Source organism: Trifolium pratense, linkage group LG6 (assembly GCF_020283565.1).
Source record: "Trifolium pratense cultivar HEN17-A07 linkage group LG6, ARS_RC_1.1, whole genome shotgun sequence".
Taxonomy (NCBI): domain Eukaryota; kingdom Viridiplantae; phylum Streptophyta; class Magnoliopsida; order Fabales; family Fabaceae; genus Trifolium; species Trifolium pratense.
Window position 1 is genome coordinate 35266192 of NC_060064.1, and position 23087 is coordinate 35289278.

Genomic DNA, 23087 nt, shown 5'->3' on the forward strand with positions numbered 1-23087 from the left:
TGACTCTCAATGGTCCGGATTATTTGTGTCACCCTGATCATGCTTATTTGCCTTTGTTTCAAAGTAGTAGAGTAGACGTGAATTTATATGATCAGACCAACAACATATTTGCAGGAATATCTTTCTATTTGGATAATGATATCGATAATAGTTATTACGAGCAAGTTAAATCTATGGTAATTCCTTGCCAACAAGGGTCCCTTACTCTTCAGTACATTGCGATTCCGTTTGGTGTTCATTGTCGATTAAACGTTACAATTCCTATGACAAAAGATGTTTAAAAACATGAAATTGTCAATGTCAATGGGACAATGAGTGCAAGATCAGAAATTGTACTACAAAATTATTATTCAATCTTCGAAGAAGCGGTTAGTTTATAGGTGGTTTTTTTGGCATTTAAGTAGACTCACATGTGAGATTATGTTACTAAGGTGTTATGATTAACATGTTACCATTAAGGTGTTATGATTACCATTAAGGTTAAATTTGTTATATCTTTAAAAGCGATGAAATGAGATATTGGGGTTATCTAAGAATTTGAAATCCATGGAGAGAGCAAGAAACAACATGGTAGACGATCACCTCGACCACAACCTCTTGCACACATTGTGTCCCTAATAAAATCTAACCAAATGCAGATCTTTAAATTTCGAAAATTGACACAAAAACAACATAACATCCACCGGTGGAAGTTGCTTTTAAACCCTAATTTCATATACTCTCCACTCTTCCTCGACTGCGTAATCGATTCCTCTTCTCATTCTTCAAATTCAATTCAGGTGAGAATCAATCCTCTCCGTTTGGATTTTCAATTGTGATTGTCAATTCTTCTCTTCTTTAATTAAATTTCCCCCATTTAGTTTAGGGTTTAAGTTTGCTAGTAATTAGCGAAGGAGTTGCTGTTGTTATAGACGACAAGGGGAATTGAACATATTCAACAGTGACACCGACTTGTTCCACACTGTTCTCACCGTTGCCCGCCTTTTGCCCTTTCTGTTTATCATGGCTATCGATTTAGATGAATGTGTGAACAAATATTTTCATGTGTCTAGAGAAGAGATGAAGGATCTTATAATAAGATGTGGTAGTGAAGATTGGGTTGAATCCTTAATTAAGGATAAGCATGACCATAGAGAGACTGAGAAACAACATGGTGGAGCATCTCTCCGACCATAACCTCTTGCACAAATCATGTCTCTAACCGTCAAACCTAATCAGGAGGAGGATAATAAACAATTGGCACTACACGGTACAATATATGCTCATTATATTGGTGCATATAAAACACCAGTTACCCATCAAATTTATAAACGAGATGCTGATGATGTCCCTGACATTTTAGGAATCGACGGTAGTTTGACTCTCAATGGTCCGGATTATTTGTGTCACCCTGATCATGCTTATTAGCCTTTGTTTCAAAGTAGTAGAGTAGACGTGAATTTATATGATCAGACCAACAACATATTTGCAGGAATATCTTTCTATTTGGATAATGATATCGATAATAGTTATTACGAGCAAGTTAAATCTATGGTAATTCCTTGCCAACAAGGGTCCCTTATTCTTCAGTACATTGCGATTCCGTTTGGTGTTCATTGTCGATTAAACGTTACAATTCCTATGACAAAAGATGTTTAAAAACATGAAATTGTCAATGTCAATGGGACAATGAGCGCAAGATCGGAAATTGTACTACAAAATTATTATTAAATCTTCGAAGAAGCGGTTCGTTTTATAGGTGGTTTTTTTGGCATTTAAGTAGACTTACATGTGAGATTATGTTATTAAGGTGTTATGATTAACATGTTACCATTAAGGTGTTATGATTACCATTAAGGTTAACTTTGTTATATCTTTAAAAGCGATGAAATGGGATATCGGGGTTATCTAAGAATTTGAAATCCATGGAGAGAGCAAGAAACAACATGGTAGACGATCACCTCGACCACAACCTCTTGCACACATTGTGTCCCTAATAAAATTTATAAATTACTTAATAAAATCTAACCAAATGCAGATCTTTAAATTTCGAAAATTGACACAAAAACAACATAACATCCACCGGTGGAAGTTGCTTTTAAACCCTAATTTCATATACTCTCCACTCTTCCTCGACTGCGTAATCGATTCCTCTTCTCATTCTTCAAATTCAATTCAGGTGAGAATCAATCCTCTCCGTTTGGATTTTCAATTGTGATTGTCAATTCTTCTCTTCTTTAATTAAATTTCCCCCAATTAGTTTAGGGTTTAAGTTTGCTAGTAATTAGCGAAGGAGTTGCTGTTGTTATTGAAGACAAGGGGAATTGAGCATATTCAACAGTGACACCGACTTGTTCCACACCGTTCTCCCCGCTGCCTGCCTTTTGCCCTTTCTGTTTATCATGGCTATCGATTTAGATGAATGTGTGAACAAATATTTTCATGTTTCTAGAGAAGAGATGGAGGATCTTATAATAAGATGTGGTAGTGAAGATTGGGTTGAATCCTTAATTAAGGATAAGCATGACCATAGAGAGACTGAGAAACAACATGGTAGAGCATCTCTCCGACCACAACCTCTTGCACAAATCATGTCCCTAACCGTCAAACCTAATCAGGAGGAGGATAATAAACAATTGGCACTACACGGTACAATATATGCTCATTATATTGGTGCATATAAAACACCAGTTACCCATCAAATTTATAAACGAGATGCTGATGATGTCCCTGACATTTTAGGAATCGACGGTAGTTTGATTCTCAATGGTCCGGATTATTTGTGTCACCCTAATCATGCTTATTTGCCTTTGTTTCAAAGTAGTAGAGTAGACGTGAATTTATATGATCAGACCAACAACATATTTGAAGGAATATCTTTCTATTTGGATAATGATATCGATAATAGTTATTACGAGCAAGTTAAATCTATGGTAATTCCTTGCCAACAAGGGTCCCTTACTCTTCAGTACATTGCGATTCCGTTTGGTGTTCATTGTCGATTAAACGTTACAATTCCTATGACAAAAGATGTTTAAAAACATGAAATTGTCAATGTCAATGGGACAATGGGCGCAAGATCGGAAATTGTACTACAAAATTATTATTCAATCTTCGAAGAAGCGGTTCGTTTTATAGGTGGTTTTTTTGGCATTTAAGTAGACTCACATGTGAGATTATGTTATTAAGGTGTTATGATTAACATGTTACCATTAAGGTGTTATGATTACCATTAAGGTTAACTTTGTTATATCTTTAAAAGCGATGAAATGGGATATCGGGGTTATCTAAGAATTTGAAATCCATGGAGAGAGCAAGAATCAACATGGTAGACGATCATGCTTATTTGCCTTTGTTTCAAAGTAGTATAGTAGACGTGAATTTATATGATCAGACCAACAACATATTTGCAGGAATATCTTTCTATTTGGATAATGATATCGATAATAGTTATTACGAGCAAGTTAAATCTATGGTAATTCCTTGCCAACAAGGGTCCCTTACTCTTCAGTACATTGCGATTCCGTTTGGTGTTCATTGTCGATTAAACGTTACAATTCCTATGACAAAAGATGTTTAAAAACATGAAATTGTCAATGTCAATGGGACAATGGGCGCAAGATCGGAAATTGTACTACAAAATTATTATTCAATCTTCGAAGAAGCGGTTCGTTTTATAGGTGGTTTTTTTGGCATTTAAGTAGACTCACATGTGAGATTATGTTATTAAGGTGTTATGATTAACATGTTACCATTAAGGTGTTATGATTACCATTAAGGTTAACTTTGTTATATCTTTAAAAGCGATGAAATGGGATATCGGGGTTATCTAAGAATTTGAAATCCATGGAGAGAGCAAGAATCAACATGGTAGACGATCATGCTTATTTGCCTTTGTTTCAAAGTAGTATAGTAGACGTGAATTTATATGATCAGACCAACAACATATTTGCAGGAATATCTTTCTATTTGGATAATGATATCGATAATAGTTATTACGAGCAAGTTAAATCTATGGTAATTCCTTGCCAACAAGGGTCTCTTACTCTTCAGTACATTGCGATTCCGTTTGGTGTTCATTGTCGATTAAACGTTACAATTCCTATGACAAAAGATGTTTAAAAACATGAAATTGTCAATGTCAATGGGACAATGGGCGCAAGATCGGAAATTGTACTACAAAATTATTATTCAATCTTCGAAGAAGCGGTTCGTTTTATAGGTGGTTTTTTTGGCATTTAAGTAGACTCACATGTGAGATTATGTTATTAAGGTGTTATGATTAACATGTTACCATTAAGGTGTTATGATTACCATTAAGGTTAACTTTGTTATATCTTTAAAAACGATGAAATGAGATATTGGGGTTATCTAAGAATTTGAAATCCATGGAGAGAGCGAGAAACAACATGGTAGACGATCACTCCGACGACAACCTCTTGCACACATTATGTCCCTAACTGTCAAACCTAATCAGGATGATAATAAACAATTGGCACTACACGGTACAATATATGCTCATTATTTTGATGCATATAAAACACCAGTTACCCATCAAATTTATAAACGAGATGCTGATGATGTGCCTGACATTTTAGGAATCGGCAGTATTTTGACTCTCAATGGTCCAGATTATTCGTGTCACCCTGATTATGTGTATTTGCCTTTGTTTCAAAGTAGTATAGTAGACGTGAATTTATATGATCAGACCAACAGTATATTTGCAGAAATATCTTTCTATTTGGATAATGATATTGATGATAATTATTATGAGCAAGTTAAATATATGGTAGTTATAAATAGCCAACAAGGGTCTCTTACTCTTCAGTACATTGCGATTCCGTTTGGTGTTCATTGTCGATTAGACGTTACAATTCCTATGACAAAAGATGTTGAAAAACATGAAATTGTCAATGTCAATGGGACAATGGGCGCAAGATCGGAAATTGTACTACAAAATTATTTTTCAATCTTCGAAGAATCGGTTCGTTGTATAGGTGTTTTTTTTGGCATTTAAGTAGACTCACATGTGAGATTATGTTATTAAGGTGTTATGATTAACATGTTACCATTAAGGTGTTATGATTACCATTAAGGTTAACTTTGTTATATCTTTAAAATAGATGAAAATAAGATATTCGGCTTATATAAGAATTTGAAATCCATACTTATACCAGATGACTGCAGTTCGTTGAAAACGAAGTTTAACATTAAGGATGTTGACTTGAGAGTTGTTTAACTATCAAAGGCTATATGCACTTGGCGGTTTCGGTTCTTGATTCTTTTTTATGGTATGAGAAACAATTGTATTCTTTAATTCAGGGTTTACACGGAGGATTTTTTGTTGTACATTATTCAATCTTCGAAGAAGCGGTTCGTGTTACCATTAAGGTGTTACTAAACCTCAAAACAAGGAGTTTTGATCTTAAGCGTAAGGTTTGGGGTAGCCTTGTAACTCAATATAGTCGTTATGATTATTCATCACGCTATAACAAAGAATACTATCAGAGTGTGTTGTTCAAATAAGTAATGATTCGTCAATTCCACTTTCGAGGTCTACGATTGTCGTGTATGATACAATATATGCTCATTATTTTGTTGCATATAAAAGATCAGTTGCCCACCAAATTTATACACGAGCTTTTGATGTTCGTGATATTTTAGGAATCGATCGTAGTTTGACTCTCAATGGTCCGGATTATTCGTGTGACCTTGATTATGCGTATTTGCCTTTGTTTCAAAGTAGAGTAGACATGAATTTATCCAATCAGACCAACAATATATTTGCAAAAATATCTTTCTCTTTGGATCATGATATTGATGATAATTATGAGCAAGTTAAATCTACGGTAGTTTGTTGCCAATAAGGGTCTCTTATTCTTCAGTACATTGCGATTTCATTCAGTGTTCATTGTCGATTAGGCGTTATACTTCCTATCATGAAAGGTGTTGAAGAAAAAGATGAAATTGTTAATGTCAATGGGACAATTGTTGCTCGCTTTGCTGACACATATGGAAGCTATTCATCTCAAGAGTGTGTACTTTTTAAGAAGCAAGATGATGAGTTTTAGCGATTTGAATCTGGTTGTGTAAAACTTTCCAGATGTTGGATGTCGTCACCTGCATATCCATCCTTTATTATTGAGGTCGATTTATCATAGTTTGGATCAAAGCGAAAGATCGGAAATTGTACTACATAATTGTTACCTCGACATGGGTTGATATCAAGAGGATATTTATTAGATAATATGGATATCCGGGTTAGTGTAGTATGATTATCACCTCAACGTTTTGGACTAAATGATTATAAGGTAAAACATATTATGTGCGGAATATCGAAAATAATTTAAAACAACATTAAACAATACATAATCTCTAAAAATTGAATTTTTTGTCACTGTTAAAGAGACTTTTAAGTCTAATTTTCCCCGTATACCCTGGTATTTCACAACAACTCAATTCACCGGAGTTGAAGAGATGGATACTGATGGAGAAGACGAGGTTTATAATTTTTTGTTCTTCAATCTTATTGTTATCTTTCATTTCGTATTCACTTTTTGATCTTCTCCTTGAAGCTAATAAGAGTTTTTTTTCCATTTTAGTCTTCTGTTGGTGATGATGGCAAGTCTCATGTTGATGATGATACTGATGGAGACGACGAGGTTTATACTTTTTTTGTTCTTCAGTTTTATTGTTTCTTTTTTGTTATCTTCCGTTTCTTAAACACTTTTCTATTTTCTCCTTTGAGTTAATACAAGTTTTTTTTTCCCATTTTAGTTTGTTGATGATGATGATGACGAGTCTCCTGTTGATGACTGTAACATCCCGATTTTAATTAGTAGAAGAAATTTTAATTAGAGATATTTGTGGAACTAATTTAAGAGAAGATTTAGTAACCCACTTCAAAAGGTAGTAGAGGAATTAATTATTGAGGCCACACTAACTCTGATGGGACCCACATTTTAGTAAGACCAAACTCACCTAATATCAAATACTTATTTACACCATATATTGAAAAGTCAGAAAAGCAAACACATAGCCCTCTCTTCTCTCTCTCACGCCCAAATCTCACATTTTCACCATAACCACATATTCCAAACCTTCTTTATCAACTACCTCTCAGAAACCAGATGCATGCAAGATCGAAAACCTCAAACCCGTTGTCAGTAGATCACTATAAATATGAGTTTAAGCTTTGAATCTTCTCCTCATTCTTCCATGGCCGAAAATGCACCTTCCATGGCCAAATCTTGTTTTCTCAAATCGAAGCTCTGGGGTACGAAATTCTGATAGTTTGGGACCTGTAAATGTTGAAGAATCAAAGATTAAGTCTTGGGTGCTTAGAAATTGAGATATAGTTAGTGATTCACACTCTTCCTTTCATTATTGAGATTTAATCCCAAAACTCAATCCTTATTTCTTCCTTATGATGCTGCATGTGTGTTTATGCTCTTATGGAGGACTTGAAATGTTGTAAGAAACATGAATCAGAGGCTGGAGTTGTAGCCATAAGAAACGAGCTGGTTTCTCGCCAGCAAGAATAAGCAGATTTCTCTGCCTGTATGTGTTGTTATCCCTTTCCTGTCCAGCTATTCTTGGTCATTGGGTAAGGAAACTCAAACTCTTTTCCTTTCCTTCAGAATCAGTACATTCTTGATGTTAGAAATTATCATTAATTCCATTTTTTGGTAATTCCATGTGGTTTATATGGGGTAAGAGACTTGATTAAATGGTTGGAGCTTGGCTTTGAAGAAAAAGTGGAAGTTGTGAAGGTAAGGAAAATATTCTGCATAATTTTCGTATGGACATACTCTCAGTTATTGGGTGATATCTTTCAAACCGTAACTCAGTTTCAAATGGTGTTTACATGTATGGAAAGCTGACGAAATTCCCGTCGTCTAGATGCCAATTTCGTAGAATTTGGATGAATATTGAGGTCTAGAGACCAGTTTGAAGTTGAAGGTCTGATATGGAGATTATGCAGAAAAATTAGGATGCGGGTTTAAAGTACTTTGGCTGAAAATTCTGCATTAAGGCGAGCTCCGTAGATATCGGTGGTACTGTTCAAGTGTCTATCTCAGGTGGGTTCCCTTAGAGCCTTAAACTCTAGTTAGTTTAGCTCCATTAGTCTCTCCAAATAAAATAAATGCATGATAACATTAGTTCAGTTAGAATATTAGTTCCCCAATTTATGAATTGCATGACAACATTAGGATTTAAGGAATTTATTGTGTGAGAATAGTTAAATCCCCAAACAACTCTCCGTTCTAAATATATCGACTAATTACATTGTCTGAAATTAGGAAGTTATGGATTGTAGGTGACTATTGGTTTGACTTTACAGAAAAATGCAAACAGGGTTCTGTATTGATATACTTGCTTAGCAAGCCAAAGATTGGCTAGGCGAGCGTGTCAGAATAGAACACTGCATAATTTTATTTGAACTGCCAAGTCACTCGTTTTATATTCATTTCCTTTCTGGTACATTTAATGGACAGTGTAACGATGTCTATGTGTTTAGAATGTTAAGCACATTTAGGAAATTAAGTATCAGGAATCAGGAAAATTTAGAATCCCCGGAAGGGAATTCATGGGCAGGATAACAATCAGGATAATTAAGTTAAGTTAAGAAAGTCAGTCAATCATGGTGGTTACTTATGTACCACGTTATGGGATTCGAGGAATCCAATCATGTTACGATTGTGAGCTTCATGCCGTGTCGATGCGTATAATCATTGACGACGGATATGTCAGGCCTCTGAGATCGGCTCACCTCAGAGTGTCTTAGTTATGTTAAAATGAACAAGATAATTAATCTGTGTTACACCTTTATATTATTATGTTTATGAAATCATGTTATGAAATTATGTTAGAGACTGACAATCAGGATCAAGGAACTTTTAGTTCATCAGTTGCCCCGGTGTAGACATCAATAGTAACTGGGTAGTAGGAATCCACTGAGACGAAGTGACTGTCTCATCCCCCACTTATTTGATTTCAGATAACCAGGTTAATCGCGATGTCGTGGTCAGCAAGCATGAAGACCCAGATACGTGGAGTACGATTTGGAGCCGATGTTATGTTTATCTTATATCTTGTATAAGATTCAGATTATTTATGTTTAGTTGTTGGCTCAAATTTGTATTCACTTCTTGGATTTTGTAATCCTATTCATGTGTTTGATCTTTATGTAATGAGAATTTAATGTTTTCCGATTCAATTATGTACACAGTTGTCGATATTCTAGATAAATTGACATGGGGTGTTATAATTGGTATCAGAGCAGGTCGATTCAGTATCGGACCTTGCCGTGGATCATTAAAATTCAATCCTAAGTAGTACGGATCCTTTTGAGTCTGAACTGTTCACGCTGAAATCATCGCGTGCTGAGCCTGATCAACTCAGTATTGTGTATGGTAGGCAGGGTATTACGGTTGAGAACCAAAGTGGACCAAGGAGGTCGAGTAGTAAGAACCCAGTAGGAGCGCGAACTCGGAAGGAAGTATGAACAAATATCGGTAGAATTCAATATTTGAACTGCAACAGTCGACGCCACAAGAGTAAGTTGGGTAACGCAAACAAGTGGCACGTAGAATTGGGAATAATACGTGGCGTAGTGTCAGTAGTGAGAGGCATATCAGGAAATGCACGAATCGGATGTACTCAATTGACGGTGATGTGCGTAAGAATTCAGAGGACACTAGGGAACAGGAAAACCCCGGTATCAGCATGACCGTTGACTGGAGTAGGATGCATGGACAATTGTAGTAAGTCTAATGAAATTATGAGAACGGAACGCAGTGTAGATTGAAGTGTTGTACGCCAGTAATAACCAACCGACACAGACGCGCTGTGTGAACCTAGAAGTAATCACCCAATTTTGTGAACCTAATTACCAGAAGCACGTTAATTCAAATAAGACTTAACTGAAGTCAGTGAACCAAAACTTTTCCCCAAATCTGTTTGACCTTCATTTCAGCCTAGTAGTTGTCCCTAGCGACGTAAGTCAATTAGCTACACTATCAGCGAAAGACAAACTAGACTTCACACATTTCTTTAAATCCTAATGTCAACCTATTGTACCATTCTTGTAGGATGAAAACACCAAACGTTCCCAGCAAGATGAATTCAGCCACTCAGTTGGTAACTAGTGTATTCAAGCCAAACCAGTAGCAGTTAAGTCTCGTTTAGAATAACAATTAGAGTTTAATTTTGATGCAATCAATCACCTAAGCAGACATATTAAATGTCATTTCCATTTGCTTCAGGAACAAGTAACGCAATTCGGTACTACCTTCAGTAAGTTGCCAAATAATTTCCCGTATTCGAACCTATCAGCCAATAACCCAAAGGACTAAGTTAAACCGTTTTCGGAGTGTTGTCAGTTAAATTCAGCTAAATTCATCGAATCAATGTGATGCTTGATTCATAACCAGTAAGCCTTATTATGTTATGAACATTAAAGTTTCCGAGCCTATCTAATGTTGAAAACTTTCTAAATTCCTTAATATCAGCGAATTGGATTCACAATTAGAGTGTTACCTTATGTAACTCTGAAGAAATGTCTTCAACTTTGTAACTTCATTATCAGTAATCAGTTCGGGCCTAGGTAAGTTTGAATTTCTTCTTAAGAGTAATAAGTTGTGATCCTTTAAGAACTATCAGTTATTCATGTCGATCTTCAAAACAGTAACATTATGTTTCCCATCAAGAGATTCTCCGATCTTTCGTTTCATTACTGATGACCAGTTCAAAACCAAAGAAGTCTAAGTTAACCATTAAGGGTCATGAGTAATTTCAGCTTAAGTTCTCACGTGTCTTGTTAACCTGTTAAACAACATCGTAAGGTACCTCGAACGTTGGAAACGTTAATGCAATCAAACTCAAAAATGAGGAGAGTATCAGTAGGAAATAACTGTAAGAGATAAGAAGTAAGGAGTTACATATATGTTAGATGGTAGTAAAGTAGTATATATAGTGGTGCGTCTAACGTCACGAAATGATGTGAGATTTATTTTGTGATGCCATATGGTAGAAGAAGTAATAAAAATATGAGAAAACGTCGGGTAAGATGAAACGAAATGTGACAGTGTTTGGGAAGTTGTAAACTAAGGTCGTAATGACGTAGTCAGAAGATGACAATATGTAATAGAGATCAGAGTGCGCAGCAAGTATTGGTTGATAATGTAGTCAGCAGGTTGGTCTTTAGGCCAAAACCCTTTGAGAAGAGGAAAGTTTTATTCTAAGAAAATTGACGTGAATGACGTAAAACGATTGACGAATGTGAGACGAGTAAATTATGCATACCTTCACACTTAAAACTTGTATTGTTGGTAATGGAGTACCCGTGAGAACAAAGATTGTGAAAGGAAAGCGGTTCAACTAAGAAGGTTTGACGTAGTGAACCAGTAAGATTAGATATGCTCGGTGTTGAATTGAAGGGTGCAGAAAATGGGAATATTGCACCATGAGCGGTTGTATCGATGAAAATAACAAAAAAAAAAAAGAGAGCTAATATAAGATTAGCGTGCACCTAAAAGTTGTATTATGGGCCGAGATTATGAGTTCGATGTTATGAAATGAACGAGTTAAGATTTCCATAAATAAAATAACCAAGTGCTAATGCTACGAAGAGTGATGATTAATGACCTTGAACAATAGATCATGACTGTTTGGAAACGAAGTCTAGAATTTGGACGAGGATGTATACAATTTACTTTGGTAATGAATGAAGAAGTAATTGAATTTCGCGGACGAAATTCTTTTAAGGGGGATAGATTGTAACATCCCGATTTTAATTAGTAGAAGAAATTTTAATTAGAGATATTTGTGGAACTAATTTAAGAGAAGATTTAGTAACCCACTTCAAAAGGTAGTAGAGGAATTAATTATTGAGGCCACACTAACTCTGATGGGACCCACATTTTAGTAAGACCAAACTCACCTAATATCAAATACTTATTTACACCATATATTGAAAAGTCAGAAAAGCAAACACATAGCCCTCTCTTCTCTCTCTCACGCCCAAATCTCACATTTTCACCATAACCACATATTCCAAACCTTCTTTATCAACTACCTCTCAGAAACCAGATGCATGCAAGATCGAAAACCTCAAACCCGTTGTCAGTAGATCACTATAAATATGAGTTTAAGCTTTGAATCTTCTCCTCATTCTTCCATGGCCGAAAATGCACCTTCCATGGCCAAATCTTGTTTTCTCAAATCGAAGCTCTGGGGTACGAAATTCTGATAGTTTGGGACCTGTAAATGTTGAAGAATCAAAGATTAAGTCTTGGGTGCTTAGAAATTGAGATATAGTTAGTGATTCACACTCTTCCTTTCATTATTGAGATTTAATCCCAAAACTCAATCCTTATTTCTTCCTTATGATGCTGCATGTGTGTTTATGCTCTTATGGAGGACTTGAAATGTTGTAAGAAACATGAATCAGAGGCTGGAGTTGTAGCCATAAGAAACGAGCTGGTTTCTCGCCAGCAAGAATAAGCAGATTTCTCTGCCTGTATGTGTTGTTATCCCTTTCCTGTCCAGCTATTCTTGGTCATTGGGTAAGGAAACTCAAACTCTTTTCCTTTCCTTCAGAATCAGTACATTCTTGATGTTAGAAATTATCATTAATTCCATTTTTTGGTAATTCCATGTGGTTTATATGGGGTAAGAGACTTGATTAAATGGTTGGAGCTTGGCTTTGAAGAAAAAGTGGAAGTTGTGAAGGTAAGGAAAATATTCTGCATAATTTTCGTATGGACATACTCTCAGTTATTGGGTGATATCTTTCAAACCGTAACTCAGTTTCAAATGGTGTTTACATGTATGGAAAGCTGACGAAATTCCCGTCGTCTAGATGCCAATTTCGTAGAATTTGGATGAATATTGAGGTCTAGAGACCAGTTTGAAGTTGAAGGTCTGATATGGAGATTATGCAGAAAAATTAGGATGCGGGTTTAAAGTACTTTGGCTGAAAATTCTGCATTAAGGCGAGCTCCGTAGATATCGGTGGTACTGTTCAAGTGTCTATCTCAGGTGGGTTCCCTTAGAGCCTTAAACTCTAGTTAGTTTAGCTCCATTAGTCTCTCCAAATAAAATAAATGCATGATAACATTAGTTCAGTTAGAATATTAGTTCCCCAATTTATGAATTGCATGACAACATTAGGATTTAAGGAATTTATTGTGTGAGAATAGTTAAATCCCCAAACAACTCTCCGTTCTAAATATATCGACTAATTACATTGTCTGAAATTAGGAAGTTATGGATTGTAGGTGACTATTGGTTTGACTTTACAGAAAAATGCAAACAGGGTTCTGTATTGATATACTTGCTTAGCAAGCCAAAGATTGGCTAGGCGAGCGTGTCAGAATAGAACACTGCATAATTTTATTTGAACTGCCAAGTCACTCGTTTTATATTCATTTCCTTTCTGGTACATTTAATGGACAGTGTAACGATGTCTATGTGTTTAGAATGTTAAGCACATTTAGGAAATTAAGTATCAGGAATCAGGAAAATTTAGAATCCCCGGAAGGGAATTCATGGGCAGGATAACAATCAGGATAATTAAGTTAAGTTAAGAAAGTCAGTCAATCATGGTGGTTACTTATGTACCACGTTATGGGATTCGAGGAATCCAATCATGTTACGATTGTGAGCTTCATGCCGTGTCGATGCGTATAATCATTGACGACGGATATGTCAGGCCTCTGAGATCGGCTCACCTCAGAGTGTCTTAGTTATGTTAAAATGAACAAGATAATTAATCTGTGTTACACCTTTATATTATTATGTTTATGAAATCATGTTATGAAATTATGTTAGAGACTGACAATCAGGATCAAGGAACTTTTAGTTCATCAGTTGCCCCGGTGTAGACATCAATAGTAACTGGGTAGTAGGAATCCACTGAGACGAAGTGACTGTCTCATCCCCCACTTATTTGATTTCAGATAACCAGGTTAATCGCGATGTCGTGGTCAGCAAGCATGAAGACCCAGATACGTGGAGTACGATTTGGAGCCGATGTTATGTTTATCTTATATCTTGTATAAGATTCAGATTATTTATGTTTAGTTGTTGGCTCAAATTTGTATTCACTTCTTGGATTTTGTAATCCTATTCATGTGTTTGATCTTTATGTAATGAGAATTTAATGTTTTCCGATTCAATTATGTACACAGTTGTCGATATTCTAGATAAATTGACATGGGGTGTTATAATGACGATCCTCCTTGTCATAAGTCTGGTGATGTGTTGTAATCCAGCCTTAATCGTTGCCCGTGGTATGTAGCTCGTGTCTATATTTCATAAATATCAATATATCATAATTTATAGGACAAATTATATTAAGGTGTTATGATTAACATTAAAGTGTTATGATTACCATTAAGACTAACTTTGTTATATCTTTAAAAAAGATGAAAGTGAGACATTAGAGTGATCTAAGAATTTGAAATTATACCTATATCATATGGCTCTCGGGTTTTTGACGACTGTAGTTCACTGAAAATGAAGTTTAACATTAAGGATGTGGAGGGTTGTTTAGCTATCAAAGGCTATATGCATTGGGCAACTTCAGTTCTTGATTCTTCTTTATGCTATGAGAAGCAGTTGTGTTTTTAATTCAATCTTCGAAGAAATGGTTCGTGTTACCATTAAGGTGTTATTAAACCTCAAAACAAGGAGTTTTGATGTTAATCATAAGGTCTTGGGTAGCCTTGTAACTTAATAGAGTCTTTATGATTATTCATCGTGTTATAACAAAGAATACAACCAAAGTGTGTTTTTTAAGAGGACTCAAGATGATCTAGTTCAAATAAGTAATGATTCGTCAATTCCACTTTCGAGTTCTATGATTGTCGTGCCATCATATTCGTCTCTTATCGTCAATGTAGACCTATCATTTAGTGTCTCCAATCAAAAGTTGTCATGCGCTAAAATGATTAATATTGGTGAAGGTTTCAAGACGTTGTTTTTGACATTTAAGTCGACTTGCATGTGAGATTATGTTATTAAGGTGTTATGATTACCATTAAGGCTAACTTTGTTATATATTTAAAAGATATGAAAATGAGACATTGGGGTTATCTACGAATTTGAAATTCATACCTATACCAGATGACTCTCTAGTTTTTGACTACTATAGCTCACTGAAAATGAAGTTTAACGATAAGAATGTTGAAGGTTGTTTAGCTATCAAAGACTATATGCACTAGGCGGAGTGTGTTGTTGAAGGTTGATTATTCATCGCGCTATAACAAAGAATACTACCAGAGTGTGTTGTTCAACAGGACTCAAGATAATCTAGTTCAAATAAGTAATGATAAGCCAATTCCACTTTCGTGGTCTACGATTGTCGTGCCATCATATTCCTCCCTTATTGTCAATGTAGATCTATCATTTGGCGTCGCCGATCAAAAGTTGTCATGTGCTAAAATGATCAAGATTGGTGAAGGTTTCAAGATTGTACAAACAAATGATCATCTCCTTCGTATCGAGTTAGATTTGTGTGAGATTAAGTAATATTTATTGTATAGGTGTTTTTTTTTGCCATTCAAGTAGACTCACATGTGAAATTATGTTATTAAGGTGTTATGATTAACATGTTACCATTAAGGTTAACTTTGTTATATCTTTAAAAGAGGTGAAAATGAGATATTGGGGTTATCTAAGAATTTGTAATCAATACTTATACTAGATGACCGCAGAAATGAAGTATAACATTAAGGATGTTGACTTGAGGGTTGTTTAACTATCAAAGGTTATATGCACTTGGTGGTTTCGGTTCTTGATTCTTCTTTATGGTATGAGAAACAGTTGTGTTCTTTAATTCAGGGTTTACACGGAGGATTTGTTGTTGGACATTATTCAATCTTTGAAGAAGCGGTTCGTGTTACCATTAAGGTGTTATTATACCTCAAAACAAGGAGTTTTCATGTTAATTGTAAGGTTTGGGTAGCCTTGTAACTCAATATAGTCGTTATGATTATTCATCGCGCTATAACAAAGAATACTATCGGAGTGTGTTGTTCAAGAGGACTCAAGATGATCTAGTTCAAATAAGTAATGATTCATCAATTCCACTTTCGAGGTCTACGATTGTCGTTGGAAAGAAATAATGGGTTCGTTGAAAAGAAAAACACCGGAAGAACCATCATCAACAACAACTTCACAAATAGTACTGCATGAATGTGTTCATCATGTTTCGTATCCACATGGCTATGTTCAAGCTTCATCTTCAACTTCTGATTCATCTCAAACAAAAGACCCTGCAAAGAAATTCCCTTTTACACTCGACCCCTTTCAATCTCAAGCTATAACTTGTCTTGAAAACTCTCAATCTGTTATGGTAAACTTTAGTTTAGTTTGTTCGGTTCAATTAAATAGGTACTTAAATACTGAAATTTAAATACTGAAATTTGATTTTTGATGATTTTGTTTATAGGTTTCTGCACATACATCTGCTGGGAAAACTGTTGTTGCCTTATATGCAATTGCTATGTCGCTTCGAAACGGACAACGTGTTATCTACACTTCACCTATTAAGGCACTTAGTAATCAGAAATATAGAGAATTTAAAGAAGAGTTTTCTGATGTTGGTTTGATGACTGGTGATGTTACCATTGATCCCAATGCTTCTTGCTTGGTACCTTTTTATATATATATACTTTGTTCCTTTTGTAAATGTTGTTTTTGTAGAAGAATTTTGGTTCTATATAGGGAATGCTTGATTGGCAACATGTTATAGCTTTTAGGAAAACACCTATTAGCTTTTATGAAAACAATTTGACTTCATTTTATCTTTTGTTATAGAAATAGCTTATACATGAAAACTTATATGTTCGGCGCTTAATTAAGTTGTTTATCCGACCAAGACCTATTTGTTGCTTTCAAAGTTCAAAAGGCAACATTAACTACTATTTTGTCAATAATACCATGAACTATTCTTGCAGAGAAAACAATAAGTGGAATGGGATAATAAATAGTTAACAGTATTATAGGAATAAAACAAATAATTTCATCCAAAGTAACAAAATTTATTGGTTTTTTTGTTATTAATTTCAGGTCATGACTACGGAAATTTGGCATAGTATGCAATACAAAGGGTCTGAGGTCACCAGGGAGGTGGCTTGGATAATGTTTGATGAGGTGCATTACATGCGTGATCGCGAAAGGGGTGTGGTTTGGGAAGAGAGCATTGTTATGTCGCCAAAGAATGCTCGTTTTGTCTTCCTATCTGCCACTGTCCCTAATGCCAAGGAATTTGCTGATTGGGTGGCAAAGGTTATTTAATCTCAACTTGTTTTCATTGAATCTCTATTGATCGACTTATTTTTTGTGAATAAAGGGATGTGTATTGATGATGGTCTTATGATTTGGGTTGATTGCAGGTGCACCAACAGCCTTGTCATATTGTTTATACAGATTACCGGCCAACTCCCCTTCAACATTATATTTTTCCTTCCGGAAGCGAGGGTCTGTACTTGGTTGTGGATGAAAAGGGAAAATTTCGTGAAGACAGCTTTCAGAAAGCTTTGAATGCTCTTGTTCCTGCTGCTGATGGTGATAGGAAAAAAGAAAACGCCAAGTGGCAAAAAGGTTTGGTCCTGGGCAAGGCTGCTGAAGAAAGCGACATATTCAAGATGGTGAAAATGATCATCCAACGTCAATACGATCCTGTTATACTGTTCAGCTTTAGCAAGAGGGAGTGTGAATTTCTTGCAATGCAGGTAAGTTCTAATTGATGTTTATTGTTAAGAGTATATTTTTCCATTCTACCATGTGTGTTACTATGTCTCTGAAGTTGTCTATGATATCTGCAGATGGCAAAAATGGATCTTAATGGGGATATAGAGAAGGACAACATAGAAAAAATATTTTGGTGTGCTATGGATATGCTTTCAGACGATGATAAGAAGCTGCCTCAGGCAAGTTCATTAACTTTAGTGTTTATCTCTCTGGGCACATTTACCATGCCTCATCCATGTCTCTGATTTTTAGCAGTGTTATTAATTTTCTTTTAAAAAAACTCATCTCTTAAACCGGATTCAATTTTCTCTCGTCAATTCTATCACAACCTACAATTTAAGAAAACAACGATCCCGTAGGACTAGTAGATTTCAGATTTATTAGGTTTGCCTTATTTGGAGCTTTACCTGTTCTTTGCTGCATAAGCTTTGTTTGCCTTGTGGATCTAAGATATGAATTTGTTTTTCTATATCAAAATCAGATTATATTCTGAAGTCTGAACTCATGAATTTTAATTTTTGCTTCTCTTTGGTGCTTTGATAATTGTTGTTTCCCAATTTCCATATATTGCATGAGATTGGGATGGTAATCTTTTTTTTTTTGAAGAAACGATGGGAATCCTTAATGCATTCTTGAACATTCTTATATTTCTTTTTTATCTATCTTTTTCTGCTTTGGAATCGGAGAATATAATATCCTTCTGTAGTTATGCATTCCTCCAAAACTAATTTAAACGGGTTCTTCTATTACAAAATATAGCATACCAAAATGGTTTTGTGTTGATTTTTTCAGGTTTCGAACATGCTCCCCTTGCTGAAACGGGGAATAGGAGTGCATCACTCTGGATTGCTCCCAATTCTAAAGGAAGTGATTGAGATCTTATTTCAAGAAGGACTAATCAAGGTTAGTGAAAAAAGCATGAGATAAGATACTTCATCTATATAAGTTTTGAACATGTGCATAACTGGACACTCGTATCTTATTTTTGTCAAAGGGATCGTAATATCGTGTAGAATAGTTCAATAAGCAATAGTAGGCTAGTTTATAGCATTGGTAGCAATTTGTCAGTGGGCTTACATGCTATTATCCTTGAGCCGAAATGGCTCCAAATTGCAACAAAGCCAGGATTAGACTCTGATGATGGGTCATGAACAATGAGCAGAGCATTAAAATGAGGCCATCAACAAAATTCCGCCCTTGGAAATACAGGAATTCATACTATTGTAAAACCTTAGGTTTGTTATTCCTGTCAAAATATTGGAAATTAACATGGTGGAAGAATAAACAATGTGCACACCGGTAAAACATTTCATGAAAAACCTTTGCTTTCTTATCTATTTTTCATATTCTGATGAAGGTTAAAATTTCCATAAGCATTATGAGCATGCATAAAATTGAAATATTAAATGGATGACTTTTCATAGCCAGCAGGAAAAGCCTTTAACTTTAAGAACATGTCTTCATTCCAAAACATAATGTGAGAACCATCAACCAAAAATAAAGAAGAGGAAGCATATGCATAAACCTAAGAAATAAGCTTCTTAGGATTATTAGTAAGAGTTGCTAGAATTTCTGATTTGTATCTTACTTATGAGGCTCTGGACTATGCTCACTTTGAATTACCTATGCTAAAATATAATAGCCTGTAAAGGGAAATGTCTTTTTGTGGTTGCTAATATAAGCTAGGATTGATGTTGATATAATAAACATTCCTTGTTTGACAAAATTATTAAATCTTTCAACTACTGAAATATGTTCCTTCAGTGTTTGTTTGCCACAGAGACCTTCAGTATTGGTTTGAACATGCCTGCAAAAACCGTAGTTTTTACCAATGTCCGAAAATTTGATGGGGACAAGTTTAGGTGGATAACCAGTGGAGAATATATACAAATGAGTGGTCGTGCTGGTCGACGAGGTATTGATGACCGGGGAGTATGTATCCTCATGATTGATGAGAAGATGGAGCCTTCTACTGCTAAGTCAATGGTTAAAGGAGCAGCTGATAGTTTGTTTAAACAGGTAAACTGTGTGCTTAATTCAAAGAATTATATCATTCAAGATGCTACCAAATTATGATTGATTTGTCCATTTTTGGCAAAGCCATTTTGATAATTTGATTGTGATGTTTGTGAGCTGGAATAATTGTTCTTGTTGTTCTTGAATATCTAACACTTGTAATTTGGGGATGCTAGGATTTTACATTTCTCTGATTGCCTGTTGTGAGACTGAGAGTAGCCTAGTTGTGTAGTAACTAAAACTCTAGTTTAATTAATGTAGCTTTTATTGGGGAATTGGAAAATCACACACATAATAGCAATGACAATGTGACTTGTGAGTTGTGACATAATGAGTGATGCTATGACAGAGACTGTTCTAAGTTTGATGCATGAACACAGACAAAATCAAGGATGATTGTCTTATGCTTGTTAAGCTTTTGATAATATGATCTTCATTCACCCAATGAAATATGTTCCCTATTTTTAATATTGCTGCCTTTTTCTTACGTATATGCTTCCTTGCATTTCAGTGCCTTTCATTTAAGCTACAACATGATTTTGAACCAAATGCGCTCTGAAGATGGTGATCCTGAAAATTTACTCCGTAATTCTTTTTTTCAGTTCCAAGCTGATCGTGCCATTCCCACCTTGAGGTTTGTTTTAATGGGAATTTATTTTGAGTTGGGAATTTTTCAGTCAAATGAAGTTGACGTGTTTAACATGCTAGTTTAAGATTTCCATATTTTATCTCTCAGCTCACTTCAATTGATTCCCTCATGTTGGTAGTGGAAGCCACAATTTGTATTGCATGATCAAATCCTAATCCCTAAACTCAGAACCCCAGCCATCCTAACCATTTCAGAGAAACTGTGAAAAAATTTATGGGTTGGTAAGCTGTAGAAAGAAATATGGTCTTTGTGACAAGGTTTCTCTAACCACCTTATCAAGGCGGCTGAAGACATTGATGTCATCTTTTAATTGCCTTGGACTCTAGTTTAAATATCTTAATCTGGCCCTATTGTACTTCTACTCTCCATTCTTGTGAAATATGTTTAATTTCAGTAGAGACATAAAGTGGACACTTGCTTCGTTCTTCCTTCAAGCCTAAAGGGTTCTTCTGTGAAGAGGCATATACTAGTTATTTAAAACCCACTCATGTGCTTCTATTTCAGTTGGTTCTTGAGAAAACCTTTTTTAATAAAATGTCTTTACTTCTATTGTTGGTTTGGAAATTTTATCAACGAAAGATTAGTTTTTTAACTTTTTCTTAATAATTTTGTGTATCCAGAAACAAATAAAAGCTTTTGAAGAAGAAAGGGAATCAATTGTTATTGAAGAAGAAGAAGACAGTTTGAAGGATTATTACAATCTGCTGGAGCAGCTTAGAAGTTTGAATAAGGAGGTTCGTGACATTGTGTTATCTCCAAGGCACTGTTTACCTTTTTTACAGCCCGGGAGGCTTGTTTCTATCCAATGCACGTCAAGCGATGAGGATATTTCTCCCATTTTTATTGAGGATAGATCAGTTGACTTGGGGGTTGATCATTAATTTTGAAAGGATTAAGGGTGTTTCTGAAGGTGATGATTTTCAATGGCTTCTTGTGATTTTTATATACTTTTGTACTATAAAATTTTAGTTCCTTGTTGTAAAGTAGTCAGTAAAACATTTCAGATGATGCAAGCGTAAAGCCGGAAGATGCATCATACAAAGTTGATATTCTTACAAGATGTGTGGTGAGGAAAGATAAACTTGGAAAAAAATCGGTTGAGATTGTTCCTCTGAAAGAACATGGAGAACCTATAGTTGTTTCCATTCCTATCTTATCTCTCAGGTAAAATATTTTAAGCTGTCAAGTGATGTAAAATATATATATGCAGGTTTTGACTCTAAATTGTAATTTTTACAGATTTGATTAAAAGAAATGAAGAATATGTTATTTTATGTATGATACTCCTTAAATTGTTAGATTGGACGATTCTATGAAAAATTGCAATGTAAAATAAAAAATCAGTACAGTGTTTAACACATACAATACCACTGTGTACATATGTGTGTGTGCATGTGTGTGTGTTTGTTTGCTGTTGCATTGAATACCTCATCTAGGATTAAAATTCAATAGTTGGAATTTGATATTATAACCTTTATCCAATTCAATGTTAAAATGTTGGTTTTGCTGGAACTGTATATTTTTGGTTTTTATGATTCACAAGATTAATGAAATAACCAATGATCAGTATATAATTTTCTGTTTTATTATTTACAGATCAATACAATTAGCAGCCTACGTCTATACATACCAAAGGATCTTTTGCCGTTGGAAGCTCGAGAAAACACACTGAAAAAAGTTATGGAAACACTTTCTAGATTTAGTGAAAAGGGATTGCCACGTCTAGATCCTGAAGAAGACATGAAGGTGTAGTGCTTATCCATTCATTTTCCTCATTTTTATTACTTCCCAATTGTACTGTCATTACCGAGATTCCTATATTTTTCAGATTCAAAGTAGCTCGTACAAGAAAGCATCCCGTAGAATAGAGGCTTTGGAGAGGCTATTTGAAAAGCATGAAATTGCGAAGTCACCTCTTATAAAGCAGAAGATAAAAGTTTTTCAAAGGAAGCAAGAGCTGATGGCAAAAATAAAGTCCATTAAGATCATCTACTACTCTGGCATTCAAGGATGAACTCAAGGCAAGAAAGAGGGTTCTTCGGAGGCTAGGGTAATGAAAATTGTGAAGTATTTCTGTTCTTTTTTACAGTTTTATTCATGCTTCTTTCTATCAAATAATTTCAGCATCCCAATATGATTTACCTGTGCTGATGAAAATGATATTCACATAAGACCTTCATATGCAGATATGCTACAAGTGACAACGTGGTGGACTTGAAAGGGAAGGTTGCTTGTGAAATTAGTAGTCAGTTGCAAATTGATGTTGAAACTTTTGTAAAGTCATTTAGGCCTGACATTATGGAGGTTGTGTATGCTTGGGCGAAAGGTTCAAAGTTCTATGAGATCATGGAGATTACACAAGTTTTTGAAGGTAGCTTGATTAGAGCAATTAGAAGACTTGAAGAAGTTCTTCAGCAGTTAATAGAAGCAGCTAAGTCAATTGGAGAAACTGAGCTTGAGGAAAAGTTTGAGGAGGCTGTGTCCAAAATCAAGAGGGACATTGTCTTTGCAGCATCCTTGTATTTGTAGTAAAATTGTGCAATTACATAGATTTCATGGTTGGAAAATAGTGTACCACTTGATGTTAACCTTGTTTTTCACCTTTAGTTTTGAACTTGCTTAGAAACATACAAAATCATTGTTGTATTGGATAAACACTTCATTTTATTTTTTATAAATT

At 35.1% G+C, this 23087-nt stretch overlaps 1 long non-coding RNA gene and 1 pseudogene across 11 annotated transcripts; both read left to right on the forward strand.

The window, feature by feature from the left end:
- Positions 1 to 6819: 6819 nt before the first annotated feature.
- On the forward strand, positions 6820 to 14162 carry LOC123890767. 11 transcript variants are annotated; one of them, XR_006802958.1, is made up of 6 exons: positions 6820 to 7751; positions 7859 to 8060; positions 8981 to 12548; positions 12660 to 12714; positions 12793 to 13023; positions 13944 to 14162. It is a non-coding gene; the product is annotated as an uncharacterized LOC123890767 (long non-coding RNA). The 11 variants fall into 11 exon arrangements; XR_006802954.1 differs by having other exon boundaries at positions 12822 to 13023; XR_006802957.1 differs by having other exon boundaries at positions 6820 to 7585; positions 7697 to 7751; positions 7830 to 8060; positions 8981 to 12714; positions 12822 to 13023.
- Positions 14163 to 16111: 1949 nt separating this feature from the next.
- Positions 16112 to 22984, forward strand: LOC123890770 (annotated as a pseudogene).
- The last annotated feature ends 103 nt before the right edge of the window (positions 22985 to 23087 follow it).